This window comes from Mobula hypostoma, chromosome 5, assembly GCF_963921235.1.
Source record: "Mobula hypostoma chromosome 5, sMobHyp1.1, whole genome shotgun sequence".
Classification (NCBI taxonomy): Eukaryota; Metazoa; Chordata; class Chondrichthyes; order Myliobatiformes; family Myliobatidae; genus Mobula; species Mobula hypostoma.
In genome coordinates, this window is record NC_086101.1 from 129439114 (window position 1) to 129454746 (window position 15633).

General features: G+C 41.6%; 1 protein-coding gene across 2 annotated transcripts in view; it reads left to right on the forward strand.

The window, feature by feature from the left end:
- The window catches only part of lingo2 (leucine rich repeat and Ig domain containing 2), a 798988-nt gene that overhangs the window by 640791 nt on the left and 142564 nt on the right, over positions 1-15633 (forward strand). The window contains exon 1 of one of the 2 annotated variants that reach the window (XM_063047647.1): positions 6475-6526. The exons of the other annotated variant lie outside the window; for it this stretch is intronic. The gene's annotated coding sequence lies outside the window, so the exon portion shown is untranslated. Of the gene's footprint in view, positions 1-6474; positions 6527-15633 lie in introns of those variants that run through there. 2 annotated transcript variants of the gene reach the window in all.

Sequence of the window (15633 nt, forward strand, 5' to 3'; positions counted from 1 at the left end):
TTGCACTTGTCAATTTGCAGTCAGAATGTGTGTCATCCCACAGAATGACATACCAGGTAGTGTTACCTCCTCACAATCCCTAGTGACACATCATCTGTTCTGATTTATGGCATTAGGAAATGCTGTACAAATCTTCATTGTTTTCCACCAGTACTCTGGTCCATTCCTGCATCCTTATTTAGTGCTAATAGGTAGTTTAACTGATGACTGTAGGTTACCACAATAGGCACGCGGTAGAAGAATCAGGGGTATTGATAAGCATGTGAGAAAGAATAGGTACAGGGACATAAAGTTGCAGTGAGCTTAACTGGATTACTCTGAGAGCTGACATTAACTTGATAGCCCAGGTTACCTTCTCTTGTATTGCAAGAAATAAAAAATAAAGCAATGAATGGCATTTTGCATTAGATCTCTAGGTGATGATGTCTAACACAACTGTAAATTATGAATATAAATGAAAATAAAGACTTCAAACCTATACGCTCACAGCGTATATTTGGGCTTTGAGTCTGGAAATGGAGTAGGACCAAAGATCAATGACAAGCCAGGCCATTTAAATTTTAGCTCCATTATGATATTCCATTTAAGTTGATGTTCATCAAAATTACATCAGTGAGACAAAAAAAATTGTCATGCTCTGACTGACTTGAAATGATAAATCCATCCTGCTCTCATCAGATGAATAGTATTCATTGATAGATTGAGTAAGTGTTAACAACTTTTTAACTGTTAGTTTTAGCTTGCATAAGCATGCACTATTATTAAGCTAGCTTTAGATTTCTCTGGACAAAGAATAAACCTCAAAACACTGTGTAAAATGTGATTAATAACCCACCTTTCCTGTTCAGCATTTTTGACTACGATTCACAACATGGCCAATCAATATTCCCTTGGATAGTTTCGGTGAACAAGTCATGATGATATCTGATGGATATTCACTGTCCAGGGCCCGGGGTGCCTTTTTACCAAGACCGGCTTTCTAACACAGCAACTGACACTTCTAGAGTTCAGGGCTGATTTTGAGGAAGTCAAATTTCCTATCAATATTACTTTCTCAACTTTTGGTTGTACGTAATCGGGAGCCACTCTTCAGTTCTTAATGTAAATTACAAGCAATGATCAGTCTAAAGTTAAAATAATAACTTTGTAAACAAACCACACTATATATAAAGCACAGACTGCTGGCTCATAGCATGAGGCTGACTGCTCCAGAGTTACAATGTAAAACAATGGGGTTATGTTAATTGGCCTGACTATGCTGACTAACTTATTTAGATCAAGAAAGTTTGTAAACCAGATTGATACTATCATTTAGCACATCAAATACTTGTTCTATCAATAGATGGGAGGTGTGTGTACTCAGAGTCGCCGTCATGGTATTCATCATGGGTGTTTGTGATCTCTGTTGCCAGAAGTTTTTAGACCATCTGTGTGAAGTCACCCAAGTGGCAGAAAAATGGTATAAATGTAAGAGAGTAGTCAGACTTCTTAGGAATGGTCAAGGGATTACAAGAAGAATGACAGGGCGGTGTGGTGAAATAAAATCTATTCCTACACCTTCAATTTCTGCAATAGACAACTTGTTCATCTGCAACTTGCTTGTATGTCTTCTTGGCTTATAAAAATAGTACCTGTGCTTTGGAAATCCTTTGTGTTTTAGAAATCATTTGTAATTTGGAACTATTTTATAAGATAGAATCTCTGTGAGTTTTAAATGTGTTTTAAGAATTTTACCTAAATTTAGATTCATCACTAAAAATAAATGAACTGCATTTGAATGACTTTGCCAGCTGGAAGTGCCTCCTCCTTGGTAGGGACAAGGATCCAACACTCAAATAGTAGGCACTGGCTGCTCAACTCACCATGGAGGATAAACAGGAAAGTGATCTAGTCTTTAAAGTGTAGATAGCTACAGTATAACCTCCCTTTAGTGAAGTTACCCATAGCTAGCTTTATCAGATAATGCTTAAGATCTTTGTTTGAGTTTATAACTTCATGTACAGCAGACCCAATACCTGTACCATCACAGACAAATGCTTATACATTTCTAGAGCACATTCCAAAGCATACCACAATGCAATCAATTTGCTGAATCTCACATCTGTCTGGAATGTACAGGCTTTTTAATGTATCCATGGAAACAAGCTGAACTTAAATTCTATCTTTCCTTCAGAAAGCTAGATTTGGCAGTTTGAGTTATTATAATTCTCAAATGCATCCAGCTTTTCACATGTCTATGTGATGGCTGCATTCGACCAGCTAAGGGAAATCATTAGAATGTAACCAAAATGATGAATTATATCTACCTATCTATAGAGAGACACTTCCTTTCTTGCTGTTCTGAGATAGTGGTATACTCGAATTAGACAGCAAGAATAATCTTTCTAAGTAACTTGGAATAAATGGTGAAAAAAGAAAATATAAGTTTGTGTGAAAGCCTCTATCCTGATTTGCCAATTTCTGCAATTAACTATTCCAATTGGTTACAGATTTGTGGCATTACACAGATGCTTTTAGCAGATGATGTTAAGGATCATTCTTGTTTCCATGTAAAAAACATCAATATGCTTAAAAAAGCATGATACGTTCTGGAGCTGCTCCAGCCTATTGTTAGGCCACACTTAGATCCCCTCCAGTTCACCTATCAGCCCTGACTAGGAGTTGACGATACCATCGTCTACCTGCTGCACTGTGTCTATGTCCACCTGGACAAGCCAGCGAGTGCTGTGAGGGTCCTGTTTTTTGACTTCTCCAGTGCGTTCAACACCATCCGTCCTGTTCTGCTGGGGGAGAAGCTGACAGCGATGCAGGTGGATGGTTTCCTGGCGTCATGGATTCTTGATTACCTGACTGGCAGATCACAGTACATGTGCTTGCAACACTGTCTGTCCGACAGAGTGATCAGCAGCATTGGGGCTCCGCAGGGGACTGTCTTGTCTCCCTTTCTCTTCACCATTTACACCTCGGACTTCAACTACTGCACAGAGTCTTGTCATCTTCAGAAGTTTTCTGATGACTCGGATATTGTTGGATGCATCAGCAAGGGAGATGAGGCTGAGTATAGGGCTAGGGTGGGAAATTTTGTCACATGGTGTGAGCAGAATTATTTGCAGCTTAATGTGAAAAAGACTAAGGAGCTGGTGGTGGACCTGAGGAGGGCTAAGGCACCGGTGACCCCTGTTTCCATCCAGGGGGTCAGTGTGGACATGGCGGAGGATTACAAATACCTGGGGATACGAATTGACAATAAACTGGACTGGTCAAAGAACACTGAGGCTGTCTACAAGAAGGGTCAGAGCCGTCTCTATTTCTTGAGGAGACTGAGGTCCTCAGACAATGCTGAGGATGTTCTACGAGTTTGTGGTGGCCAGTGCTATCATGTTTGCTGTTGTGTGCTGGGGCAGCAGGCTGAGGGTAGCAGACACCAACAGAAGCAACAAACTCATTTGTAAGGCCAGTGATGTTGTGGGAATGGAACTGGACTCTCTGACGGTGGTGTCTGAGAAGAGGATGCTGTCCAAGTTGCATGCCATCTTGGACAATGTCTCCCATCCACTACATAATGGACTGGTTGGGCACAGGAGTACATTCAGCCAGAGACTCACTCCACCGAGATGCAACACAGAGCGTCATAGGAAGTCATTCATGCCTGTGGCCATCAAACTTTACAACTCCTCCTTTGGAGGGTCAGACACCCTGAGCTGATAGGCTGTTCCTGGACTTATTTCCTGGCATAATTTACATATTACTATTTAATTATTTATGGTGCAACTGTAACGAAAACCAATTTCCCGCAGGATCAATAAAGTATGACTATGACTATGACTATATTAGTCATGAAGTAGTTCTGAGCAGATCTGATCTTAGTAGTAATCTAAAAGGCACACTTGGACCAAGTTCATAATGATAAACCTGTTCTATGAGTGTTTTTTGTTGTAGTTTATTTGCATACTTTCATATACAGTACCTTCTGAAAGGCAAGGAAGATCTGCAAATTTCAAATCTCCCACAATGTTGGTCCAAAGTCAGATGTGGGGACCTTCTGGGAGTGACCCTCTCTCAAAATGTTCTTCCACTTTTGAGTTCACTTTCAGAAGAGACATGGAAACCTGGACCAGTCTCACTATCTAATTGATTAATTAAATTAATTAATTGGAGTTCATCAAAATATATATCAATGAGACATGACAAATGAATCAAAAATAATCAATGGATTTACTAGACACTGAGAATGGATTGTTATATTCCCGCTGACCTGAACTAATAAATCCTTCCTACTCATGTTAGATGGGTAGTAATGATTGATAGGTTGAGTAAGAATTAATAACTCTCAGACACCTCCTCATGCCTACTCCTTAAAGAGGACCCCACTCCATGCCATCAGAAAGCTGTCTCTGGCACAAACACTGACCTGATCAGCCCCAGAGAACTTTCATCCACTGCATTATCCCTTACCCCACGCTTCTCACTTCTATCTCCTACCCAAGATCCACAAACTAAACTGTCTGGGTAGACCTATTCTCCCTGCCTGCGCCTACCCCAGTGAGTTCTTGTCCTCATACCTCAACACCACTTTATCCCTCTTGGTTCAGTTCCTTACCACCTATATCTGCGGCACTTTGCATGCTTTCAGTATCCTCACTAACTTTCAATTCCCTGCTCCTGACGGCCTCATTTCCACCATGTTCAAAGCCTTCCCTGGTAATGCTCCTGAGCTCTTACTCTGCTACATTGATGACTGCATTGGTGCTGCTTCATGCATCCATGCTGAGCTCATCAATTTCATCAACTTTGCCTCTAACTTCCATCCTGCCTTTAAGTTCGCTAGGTCCATTTCTGACGCCTCCCTCCTGTTACTCAATGTCTCTGTCTCCATCTCTGAAGACAAACTATTGACCGACATCTTTTATAAACCTACCAATTCTCACAGTTACCTTGACTATTCCTCTTCCCACTTTGTCTCCTATCAAAATGAGATTCGCTTTTCTCAAACAACAGGAATTCTGCAGATGCTGGAAATTCAAACAACACACATAAAAGTCCTGACGAAGGGTCTCGGCCTGAAACATCGACTGCACCTCTTCCTAGAGATGCTGCCTGGCCTGCTGCGTTCACCAGCAACTTTTATGTGTGTTGCTTCGCTTTTCTCAGTTCCTTCATCTCTGCTGGATCTGTTCCCAGGATGCAGCTTTCCTTTCTAGGGCATCAGAGATGTCCCCCTTTCTTCAATGAACAGGGTTTCCTTTCCTCTACCATTGATGCTACTCTCAACTGCATCTCCTCCATTTCCCAGAAATCAGCACGCACCCCACATTCCCACTGCCTTAATAGTGACTGAGTTCCTCTTGTTCTTACCTACCACCCCATGAGCCTTCACGTCTAACACAACTTCCACCATCTCCTAAGAGATCTTACCAACAAACTCATGTTTACTTCACCCTTTTCTCTGCTTTTCACAGGGAAGACTCCCCCCACGATTCCCTTGTCCACTGGTCCCTCCAAACTAATCTCCCTCCTGGCATATACCTCTGCAAACAGCCAAAGTGCTGCAACAGGCCACTCAGTTCCTCCCTCACCTCAATTCAAGGCCCTGAACAATACTTCCAGATGAAACAACACTGAATTTTTGAATATGTCGGGGTTGTCTATTGTATTTTGGTGTTCCTGAATTAATAACTCTCAGACACCTCCTCATGCCTACTCCTTAAAGAGTACTCAGTTCCTCCCTCACCTCAATTCAAGGCCCTGAACAATACTTCCAGATGAAACAACACTGAATTTTTGAATATGTCGGGGTTGTCTATTGTATTTTGGTGTTCCTGATGTGGCCTCCTCTACATTGGTCATTGGTGAGATCCGTCATTTATTGGGGGTCTGCTTCATTGAGCATTTCTGCTCCATCTGCCAAATGCAGAACTTCCTGGTGGCCAAACATTTTAATTCCCATTCTCATTCCCTTTCCGTCCATGGTTTCCTTTTGTACCAAGCCGAGGCCACCCTCAGGATGCAGGAGCAACACCTTATATTCTCTCTGGATAGCATCCAAACTGCTGGCATGAGTATCAATTTCTCCTTCAGGTCAAAAAAAGTTTTTTCCCCCTCACCTCTTCTTCTATTCCCCACTCTGGTGTTAGACTTCTTCTCACCTGCCTATCAGCTCCCTCTGGGACCCCTCCTCCTTCCCTTTCTCCTCTCCTGTCAGATTCCTTCCTCTCCAGTCCTTCATCTTTCCTACCCAACCGGCTTCACATTATCATATTTTAGCTAGCCTCCTTCCCCTCTCCTTGACTTTTTATTCTGGTGTATTCCCCATTCTCCAGTCCTGGAGAAGGGTCTCAGCTTGAAACAATGACTGCTTTTTCATTTCTATAGGTTCTGCATGAACTGCTGAGTTTGAACACCTACGCTCTGTCCGCCAGAGAAAGCAGGATCTTCCAGTGGCCACACATTTTAATTCCACGTCCCATTCGCATTCTGATATGTCTATCCACAGCCTCCTCTACCGTAAAGATGAAGCCACACTCAGGTTTGAGGAACAACACCTTATATTCCGTTTAGGTAGCCTCCAGCCTGATGGCATGAACATTGACTTCTCAAACTTCTGCTAACGCCCCGCCTCCCCCTCGTACCCCATCCGTTATTTATTTATATACACACATTCTTTCTCTCTCTCTCTCTCCTTTTTCTCCCTCTGTCCCTCTCACTATACCCCTTGCCCATCCTCTGGTTTCCCCCCCTCCCCCTTTTCTTTCTCCCTGGGCCTCCTGTCCCATGATCCTCTCATATCCCTTTTGCCAATCACCTGTCTAACTCTTGGCTCCATCCCTCCCCCTCCTGTCTTTTCCTATCATTTTGGATCTCCCCCTCCCCCTCCCACTTTCAAATCTCTTACTAGCTCTTCCTTCAGTTAGTCCTGACGAAGGGTCTCAGCCCAAAACGTCAACTGTACCTCTTCCTAGAGATGCTGCCTGACCTGCTGTGCTCACCAGTAACTTTTATGTGTGTTCCTCCAGCTTTTTATGTGTGTTGCTATGAATTAATATGGTTAACTACATGTGATACTGCAGATGTCAGAAAGCAACACACAGAATTGCTAGAGGACCTTAACAAATCAGGGAGCATCTATGACAGGGAATAAACTGTTGATATTTCAGGTCTAGACCCCTCAACAGGACTGGAAAAGAAGGGAGAAGAAGTCGGCAGAGGTAGAGATGGAACACAAGGTGGCTTGTGATAGGTTAGACCAGCTGGGGGAAAAGGGGAAGGTTGGGAGAGTGGAGGTGAAGTGAGAAGCCAGGGGGTGATAGAAGGAAAAGGTAAAGAGCTGAAAAAGAAGGACTCTGATCAGAGAAGCAAGAGGAACATGGGAGAAAGGGAAGGAGGAGATGCACCAGAGGGAAGTGATGAGCAGGTGAGGAGAAAGGAAGAGGAAAGAGTGGAACCTTAATGGCAAATGGAAAGAGAGGGGAGGGGGTAAAATTATCAGAATTTAGAGAAATTGTTCATGCTGTCAGATTGGAGGCTAACTGGATGGAATATGAGGTGTTCTCCTCCAGTTTGCGCATGGTTTCATTGTGTCAGTAGAGGAGGCCACAGACCGACATGTCAGAATGGGAATGCGGTATTGAATTGAAATGGGTCCCGCTGTGGCTTCTACTACATCGATGAGACCCAGCGTAGATTGAGGAACTGCTTAATTGAGCACCTTCACTCCATCTACAACAAAAGGCAAGATTTCCTGGTGGCCATCCATTTCAACGCCATCCATTTCAACTTCACTCATTTCACCTCCCTCTCGTGCCCTCCTCCTTCCTTTTCTTCCATGGTCCACTGTCCTCTCCAGTCAGAACCCTTCACCTCTTCTACCTGTAAGCCCCTTCTTGACCCTGCCATCTTCCCCATTACCTGGTCTCACCTATCAACAGCTAGCTTATACTCCTTCCCCTCTCCCCACCTTGTCATTCTGATTTCTTCCCCCTTCCTTTCCAGTCTTGTTGAAGGGTCTTGGCCTGAAATATCGACTGTTTATTTCCCTCCATAGATGCTGCCTGACCTGTTGAGCTCCTCCACCATTTTGTATGTGTTGCTCAATATTGTTATTTAGATCCTGCATTAGAGTACTCTAATATAGAGTGGACTTGAGATCTCACCAAGCAAGCAGTGAAGCTCAGACAATTAGAGACAATGTGATCAATGTTCTATCTTTTCCCTTAACATCTTCTACCAAAATTCACTACTCTGGCTTATCAAATTTCTCTGTAATAGTCCTTGTAAAAAGTTCCGATGACAACAATTTAAGTGCTTAAACATTCCAAAGCATACCATAATGCAATAAATAGCTTTGTCAAATTCTGTCTATAACACACAGACAGTGGCCACTTGGTATGGCCTCCTGATCACTGGTGAGGCCTGCCTGCAACATGCAAACTTTAATGTGGCCATGAAGACAAAGTTAAATTTGAATTTAGTCTTTCCTGTAAAATGCTGTATTTAAATTAATTACAATATCAATACTGGAGTTCGGAAAATAATGTTAAGATACAAATCAGCCATTACCAATATTGTTATGAGGACAGATTTGAAGGCCTGAGCAACGTATTCCAACATGATGAATCTTGTCTTTATTCTCAGGTATCATTTGTACTGAATGAATTTACAAGGCAGAGTACTTCATGCTAAGGGAATTTTTAAGACATATAATACCCTTGCGCCATGGATAACTTTCCTGGGCCACACTTTCCTGACATTTTACTTTGGAATTTTATGAGTAATATAACAATTTGATACTCAGAAATTTGATGAAGGCTTCAGTACTATCATCACCTCTCATGCCACCTCCCCATCATTTTTTTCTCCAAAAGGAAAAAGCGAAATATGTCCATGCATCTGTCTGATGTAACTTGAAAACATGATAATATGAACAAAAATTGAATGCAGATTCTTTTGCTGAAAGGATAGTATGTTACCTCTTTGACCTGTTACCATATCTCTGTAAAATATGGGCTTCATGCATCTCGAGCTTTCTTGATTCTTGTGGCACTGTTAATGCCATTTCTTAGCTCAAAACTTGTCTGAGCTTTGCACAATAATTTTAGTGGAAGATATTGGGATAAACTGTCTGAGCATTGAACTTTTTCCCAGTGGGATTGTATAATGGGAATTGAGTTCCAAAAGGTCCATTCACATCAATTATAACTTACAAGCCTTCTATGCATCATTCCAGTGCTGACAACAACTAAGAGATCATCCAGAAGATTATCCATTTTATTTTGATGAGTTTGGTGACTGAATCTGAACAGAGTTTTTCAAATCTCTGGTCCAGGTGCAGGCAGCTCTTTCAGATTAACACATAGGCTATGGAAGTTAACTATTTCCTTTGCATTGTGCATTTGCAGAACCTATCAGATGCAGCATCTCATTAAAAATAATTCTCACATCATAAAACCATGGTATGGATAATTAATTGTAATGGTATTGTTCAATTAATCCTTTCTTTTATGTTCTGCAGCCCACTTGTTTCTCTCTCTTTCTGTCCTGAGTATAGTCATTCAATTGTACATCCAGAAACAAGGAGAGCCTCAAGTGATCTACCCTTTTTGCTAGTCTTGAGGTATTTATCAGATGCTTCCATCATGTGATGTCATCAGTAAGTTTGGACCTGTTCTCAACCATCTGATATGCATGTCTTTCGGCAGTGAGATCCTGCCTAACAGTTGTTTTATTTGCTTGAACCTTATTGCCTCAGACTTCGATAGCTTGATTTGAAGCCAGGATCATCTTCTTCTTCGGCTGTCCATCGATTTCAATGTTGATTGTGCTGAGAGTTTAGTCTCTGCAGGCACGTTTACGGGCCACAAGACCAGCATTGGATCGGCACTGTCTCCCACATCAGTTGCATTTGTGATTTGACTGGTCTAGCACCAAATGTCTGCATTCATGACCTGTTTATATTTCTTCTGCTTTTCTCCTCGATAGCTGGGATTAACTTCTTGACAATGCAGTACTAACTTCTTCAGCCCAAAGCATCTTTCTCCCAGGTGCTGACATTCATGTCAGTGTTCTTCATATGGTGCTTGAGCACATCTTTGTAGAGCAGCTTCTGACCACCGTGCTTCCTCTTTCCTTCATGTAGCTCGCCATAGAAAACATCTTTGGGTAAACGATCATCGCTCATTCTTGTGACATGACCAGTCCAACACAGCTAAGAAGCTGTAATGAGCGATTCTATGCTGACTGTCCCGGCACGTTTGAACTCCTCCACATCTAAAGCCTACAAAACTCAGTCACACCCTATTCTTCTTTTTTTAAAGCTTTACTAAAAACAATTGTGTTGTACTGGTTTATGGTCACAGAACAAAAGGCTTCATTGGAGACTTTAGTAAGTACAATAGGCAAAAAGGCAAAACACTCCTCAGTTATTTGGTAAACATTCTACTTCATTCCGCTTTGTTATTCCAGGTAGAATTGGAGATGTTGGTTTTCAATTTAGTTGTGAAGTAATTGAAATTAAATTAATGGAAGGTAGAGAAAACTTGCAAAGCAGCTAATTTTAGCTTTTTAAAACGCTCTTTTGTGGTCTCTCTAAGTTCTTTGGACATTTCCTAAGTTTTCCTTTAAAAATAGTTTACCAGAGTGGGAACAGGGATGAAGGCCTTTACTTATGTGGAGTTAGGGGAGGAGCTAAGATTGTCTTCCTCGGAGCGGAAAAGGACAAGTGCTGATTTGAAGGAGCAGTTGGAAATCTTCATAATCTCAATGGAGCAAGTTCAGCCGGAAGTGTAATGATTTGATTGTGCCATACTGCCATTTGTTTTCGGTATGCACACCCAATGGGTAAAAGCTCAATGCCACCCTGCTAACTCGTAATTTAACCCAATGAAATTCCCTCAAATAATCGTGCAAAGAAAATATAACAGAAAATAGCTCAGCACAACAGCAGAGCCTTCACCTTATGATGTTCCCAACTATTTAAGCTCATGACACCTAATCCATTCACTTGAATATGGTCCATATCCCTCCATTCTCTACTTATTCATGTGCCTAAGAGATAGGTGAATGCCCCTATTGTATCTGCCTTTACCACCACCCATGGCACTACATTGCAGGCTTCCAGTAGTATCTGTGCAAAGGATAAGACCCTCTTATCTCATTTGAAATTGATCTGCTCGACTTAACCACATGTCCTCTAGTATTAGACATTTCAACCCTGGAGAAAAGGGACCAACTATGCCTAGCTGGGTCTTCCATAATTTTATAAATCTTTAGGATGTCTCTCCTCCACCTCTGCCACTTAAGAGAAAACAACTCAATGTTCTGACAAGTATAGTGGTAGATTTGAAAATCATCTAAATTGCCCAATGTCCACAGTTTTCACTCTGTAGCTTCCTTGTAATGAGCCTTGTAGAAAAGAATTTATGTAGTTGATTATGTAGAATTTATGCAGATGATACTAAGATAGGTGGAGCTGTGGATAATGAAGTAGGTTTTCAAAGCTTGCAGAGAGATTTAGGCCAGTTAGAAGAGTGGGCTGAAAGATGGCAAATGGAGTTTAATACTGATAAATGTGAGGTGCTACATTTTGGTAGGATTAATCAAAATAGGACATACATGGTAAATGGTAGGGCATTGAAGAATGCAGTAGAACAGAGGGATCTAGGAATAATGGTGCATAGTCTCCTGAAGGTGGAACCTCATGTGGATAGGGTGGTGAAGAAAGCTTTTGGTATGCTGGCCTTTATAAATCAGAGCATTGAGTATAGGAGTTGGGATGTAATGTTGAAATTGTACAAGGCATTGGTAAGGCCAAATTTGGGGTATTATGTACAGTTCTGGTCACCGAATTATAGGAAAGATGTCAACAAAATTGAGAGAGTACAGAGAAGATTTACTAGAATGTTACCAAGGTTTCATCTCTTAAGTTACAGAGAAAGGTTGAACAAGTTGGGTATTTATTCTTTGCAACGTAGAAGGATGAGGGTGGACTTGACAGAGGTATTTAAAATTACGAGGGGGATAGGTAGAGTTGACGTAGATAGGCTTTTTCCATTGAGAGTGGGGGAGATTCAAACAAGAGGACATGAGTTGAGAGTTAAAGGGCAAAAGTTTGGGGATAACATGAGGGGGAACTTCTTTACTCAGAGAGTGGTAGCTGTGTGGAACCAGCATCCAGCAGAAGCAGTTGAGGCAGGTTTGATGTTGACATTTAAAGTTAAATTGGATAGCTATATGGACAGGAAAGGAATGGAGGGTTATGGGCTGAGTGCAGGTCAGTTGGACTAGGTGAGAGTAGGAGTTCGGCACGGACTAGAAGGGCTGAGATGGCCTGTTTCTGTGCTGTAATTGCTATATGGTTAGTTTCCATTTGAGCATGATTGGTCCTGTCCAAGAGTCTGTTTGAGCAGAGATTCCCTTTAAGTGAAGAATTCACTTCACTCTTCCTCAATCCCATCATGTCCCACCCCACAGACAGCACTGCTTATCGAACACCACTGTCTGATTTATCTCCATGCTTTCTCCCCCAGCCATGATCCCTGAAAGTTGAACCTGATCCTGAGTGCAGCATACACTGATTCATCTGATCATTCCCTTCATATATGGCCCTCTCATATCTGGGGTACTTGTGAAACTCCCAGTCATGGTACTCAAATCAAAATACACCTTCGCATGCACCAACCAATTCCTAGACACAACTATACTCGGATGCAGAAAATTTAGTAATCAGAGGATAAAGCATGAAAATTATAGGCTGAAGAACTGTAGTGATGTGAGGAAACATATTTTGTGCAGCAGTATTTGTTTTACAGTAATGGGGAATGTACTGCTGAAAGGAACTGTGAAGCTGGTTGAATAATAACTCTCCAAACTGAATTGGATAAATCACATAGTATTAAATGAAATATTCAAATCAAACGCCCATCCATAGTCCACGCCATTTTTCAAGCTTCATCCAAGCCTATCATCTTTTTTCATCTCTACCATCTGCAGGTCTTTATTTTCTCTGCTATTAAATGCATTTTTTTTACTAAAAACAAAAACTCTAACTGTTGATGCTATTAGTAAAAATATATTGCAGCAATTTTTTTTTGAATAAAGACATTTACTGCTGAAATGTCCTTGTGATGCTTTGTGGCAATTTTACTTTAAACTGGCACTGTAGGAGTCACTGTCAGTTATTTTCATCTGGCAAAATCCATTATTCCTCCTGTGAGAAATCAGACGGGGAAATAAACCCAGGGGGTGTGAATGGTAGTAAAGCTCATTGGCCAGTTAAGATGGGGCCATGTGTCAGAGCAAACATTACACACGCGGTAGAGTGAGTGTACCTTCATAAACTGAGTTTATCATGTAGTGTGAGTTTTCATACATTATTGCAACAGACTATTGCTCCTTAGTTGAGTGCTACTACTTCAATAAAGATGTCTTGTTGATGGATCGACCGCTGATTCACCGAAGGTTGAAATTACAATTAGAAGCCTGTAGCCTGAATCAACAACAGGTTTGTGGTGTTGCTCCTTGAGGGAGTGGCAGAACTACGATCAGGCTAGAGTAGTGATGATGACTGTCGGAGGATGTGGCTTGTCTGTCTCTGAGGTAGATTAACATCAGCTTTCTCAGCTTGAAAGTGGAAATGGTGAACAAATTGCAAAACAGATGGGGTGTTCCTGAAAGGAATGAAAGGCAAAATTGCAAAAAAAGGCGGAATTGAAAATTGAAAGACAAAACAGGTATGATGGGTTGAATAGTTTGTAGTGTGTATATTTTAATGCTAGGAGTATTTTGGGTAAGGGGGTGAGCTTAAAGCATGGATCAGTACATGGAACTATGATGTTGTAGCCATCACTGAAACTTGGTTGAGGGAGGAGCAGGAATGGATGATTAATGTACCAGATTTTTGACATTTTTAGAAGAGATAGAGAAGGAGATAAAAGTGTGTGTAGGGTGCGGGGGGGTGCGGTTGTAATACTAATCATGGACAATATCACAGCTGCACTCAAGGGGGACATAATGGAGGGATCAGACACTAATTCTATTTGGGTAGAACTCAGAAAAAGTAAGGGTGCAATCACACTGATGGGATTGTACTACAGAACTCCCAATAGCCACTGGGGCATTGGGGAACAGATAAATAATTAATTAAGGAAATGTGTTGAAGTAATAGGGTTGTTGCTATGGGGAATTTCAATTTGGGCAGAATTTGTTAAGTGTATCAAGGAAGGTTCCGTAAATCAACATGTAGATGGTTCAATGAGAGGAGAAGCTGTACCGGACCTGGCGTTGGGTAATGAATCTCGCCAGGTGACTGACCTTTTAGTGGGTGAGCAGTTAGGGAGTTAGAGAACAATGGCCACAACTTCTTAACTTTCTGGACAGCTATAGGTAAGGATAGGAAGGGTCTTTGTGGGAATGTTTTAAATTGGAGTAGGGCAAATTATGAGGATATTAGGCAAGAACTAAGAAGATTTAATTGGGAACACTTTTTCTCTGGCAAGTCCATCAGACATGTGGAGGTGAAAGATCAATTGCACAGAGTACTGGAAAGGTATGTTCCTGTTAGAAGGAAGAATGGGATGGAAAGTTAAGAGAACCTTGGATGTCCAGAGAGGTGATAAATTTAGTCAAGAAAAATGAAAAGTGTTTAAAGCTTCAGAAGTTACAATCAAACAAAGCACATGAGGAGTATAAAGAAGCCAGGAAAGAACTAAAGAAGGGAATTACGGGAGCCAGGTGGGGCTATGAAAGCTCCTTGGCAAGTAGGATTAAGGTGAATCCCAAGGCATTCTGTACATACAGTAAGAGCAAAAGGGTAACTAGGGAGAGGGTAGGACCACTCAAAGATAAAGACAGGAACATTTGCTTGGATGCAGAGAATATGACTGAGGTACTTAATGAGTACTTTGCTTCAGCATTTACCAAGGAAAAAGATATGGAGAACCAGGAGATCAGTGTTGAGTGTATAACTACATTAGGGTGTTTAGAGGATGAAGTGTTGGGCCTCCAAATGAGAATTAAGGTGGATAAATCTCCAGGGCCTGACGGAATTCACCACAGGTTATTGAAGGAGGCAAGGGATAAGATTGCTGGACCCGTGACCAGTATCTTCGTGCTCTCTCTAACCACAGGCAAGGTCCTGGAGGACTAGCGAGTGGCTAATGTTGTACTTCTATTTATGTAGGGAACAAGAAAAAATCCTATGAACGTCACATCAGTTGTAGGGAAGTTGCGAGAGAAAATTCTTATGGATAGGCTAAATGAGCATTTGGAATCCTATGGCCTAATTAGGGAGAGCCAGCATGGGTTTGTGAGGGGCAGCTTGTGTCTTACCAACTTAATTGAGTTTTTTGGCAAGGTGACGAGATAGATTGATGAGGATAGGGCAGTAGATGTTGCCTACATGAATTTTAGTAAGGCGTTTAACAACATCCCTCATGGGAGGTTAATGCAGAAGATTAATGCAGAAGAAGGGTCTGTGGCAAATTGGCTGTTTTGGTACAGAACTAGCTTGCACCTAGAAGACAGAAGATGGTAGTTGAAGGCACTTATCAAACTGGTAGTCTGTAATTGGTGGTGTTCTGCAGGGATCTGTGCTGGGACCTCTGCTGTTTGTGATGTATATAAATGAGCTGGATGAAAATA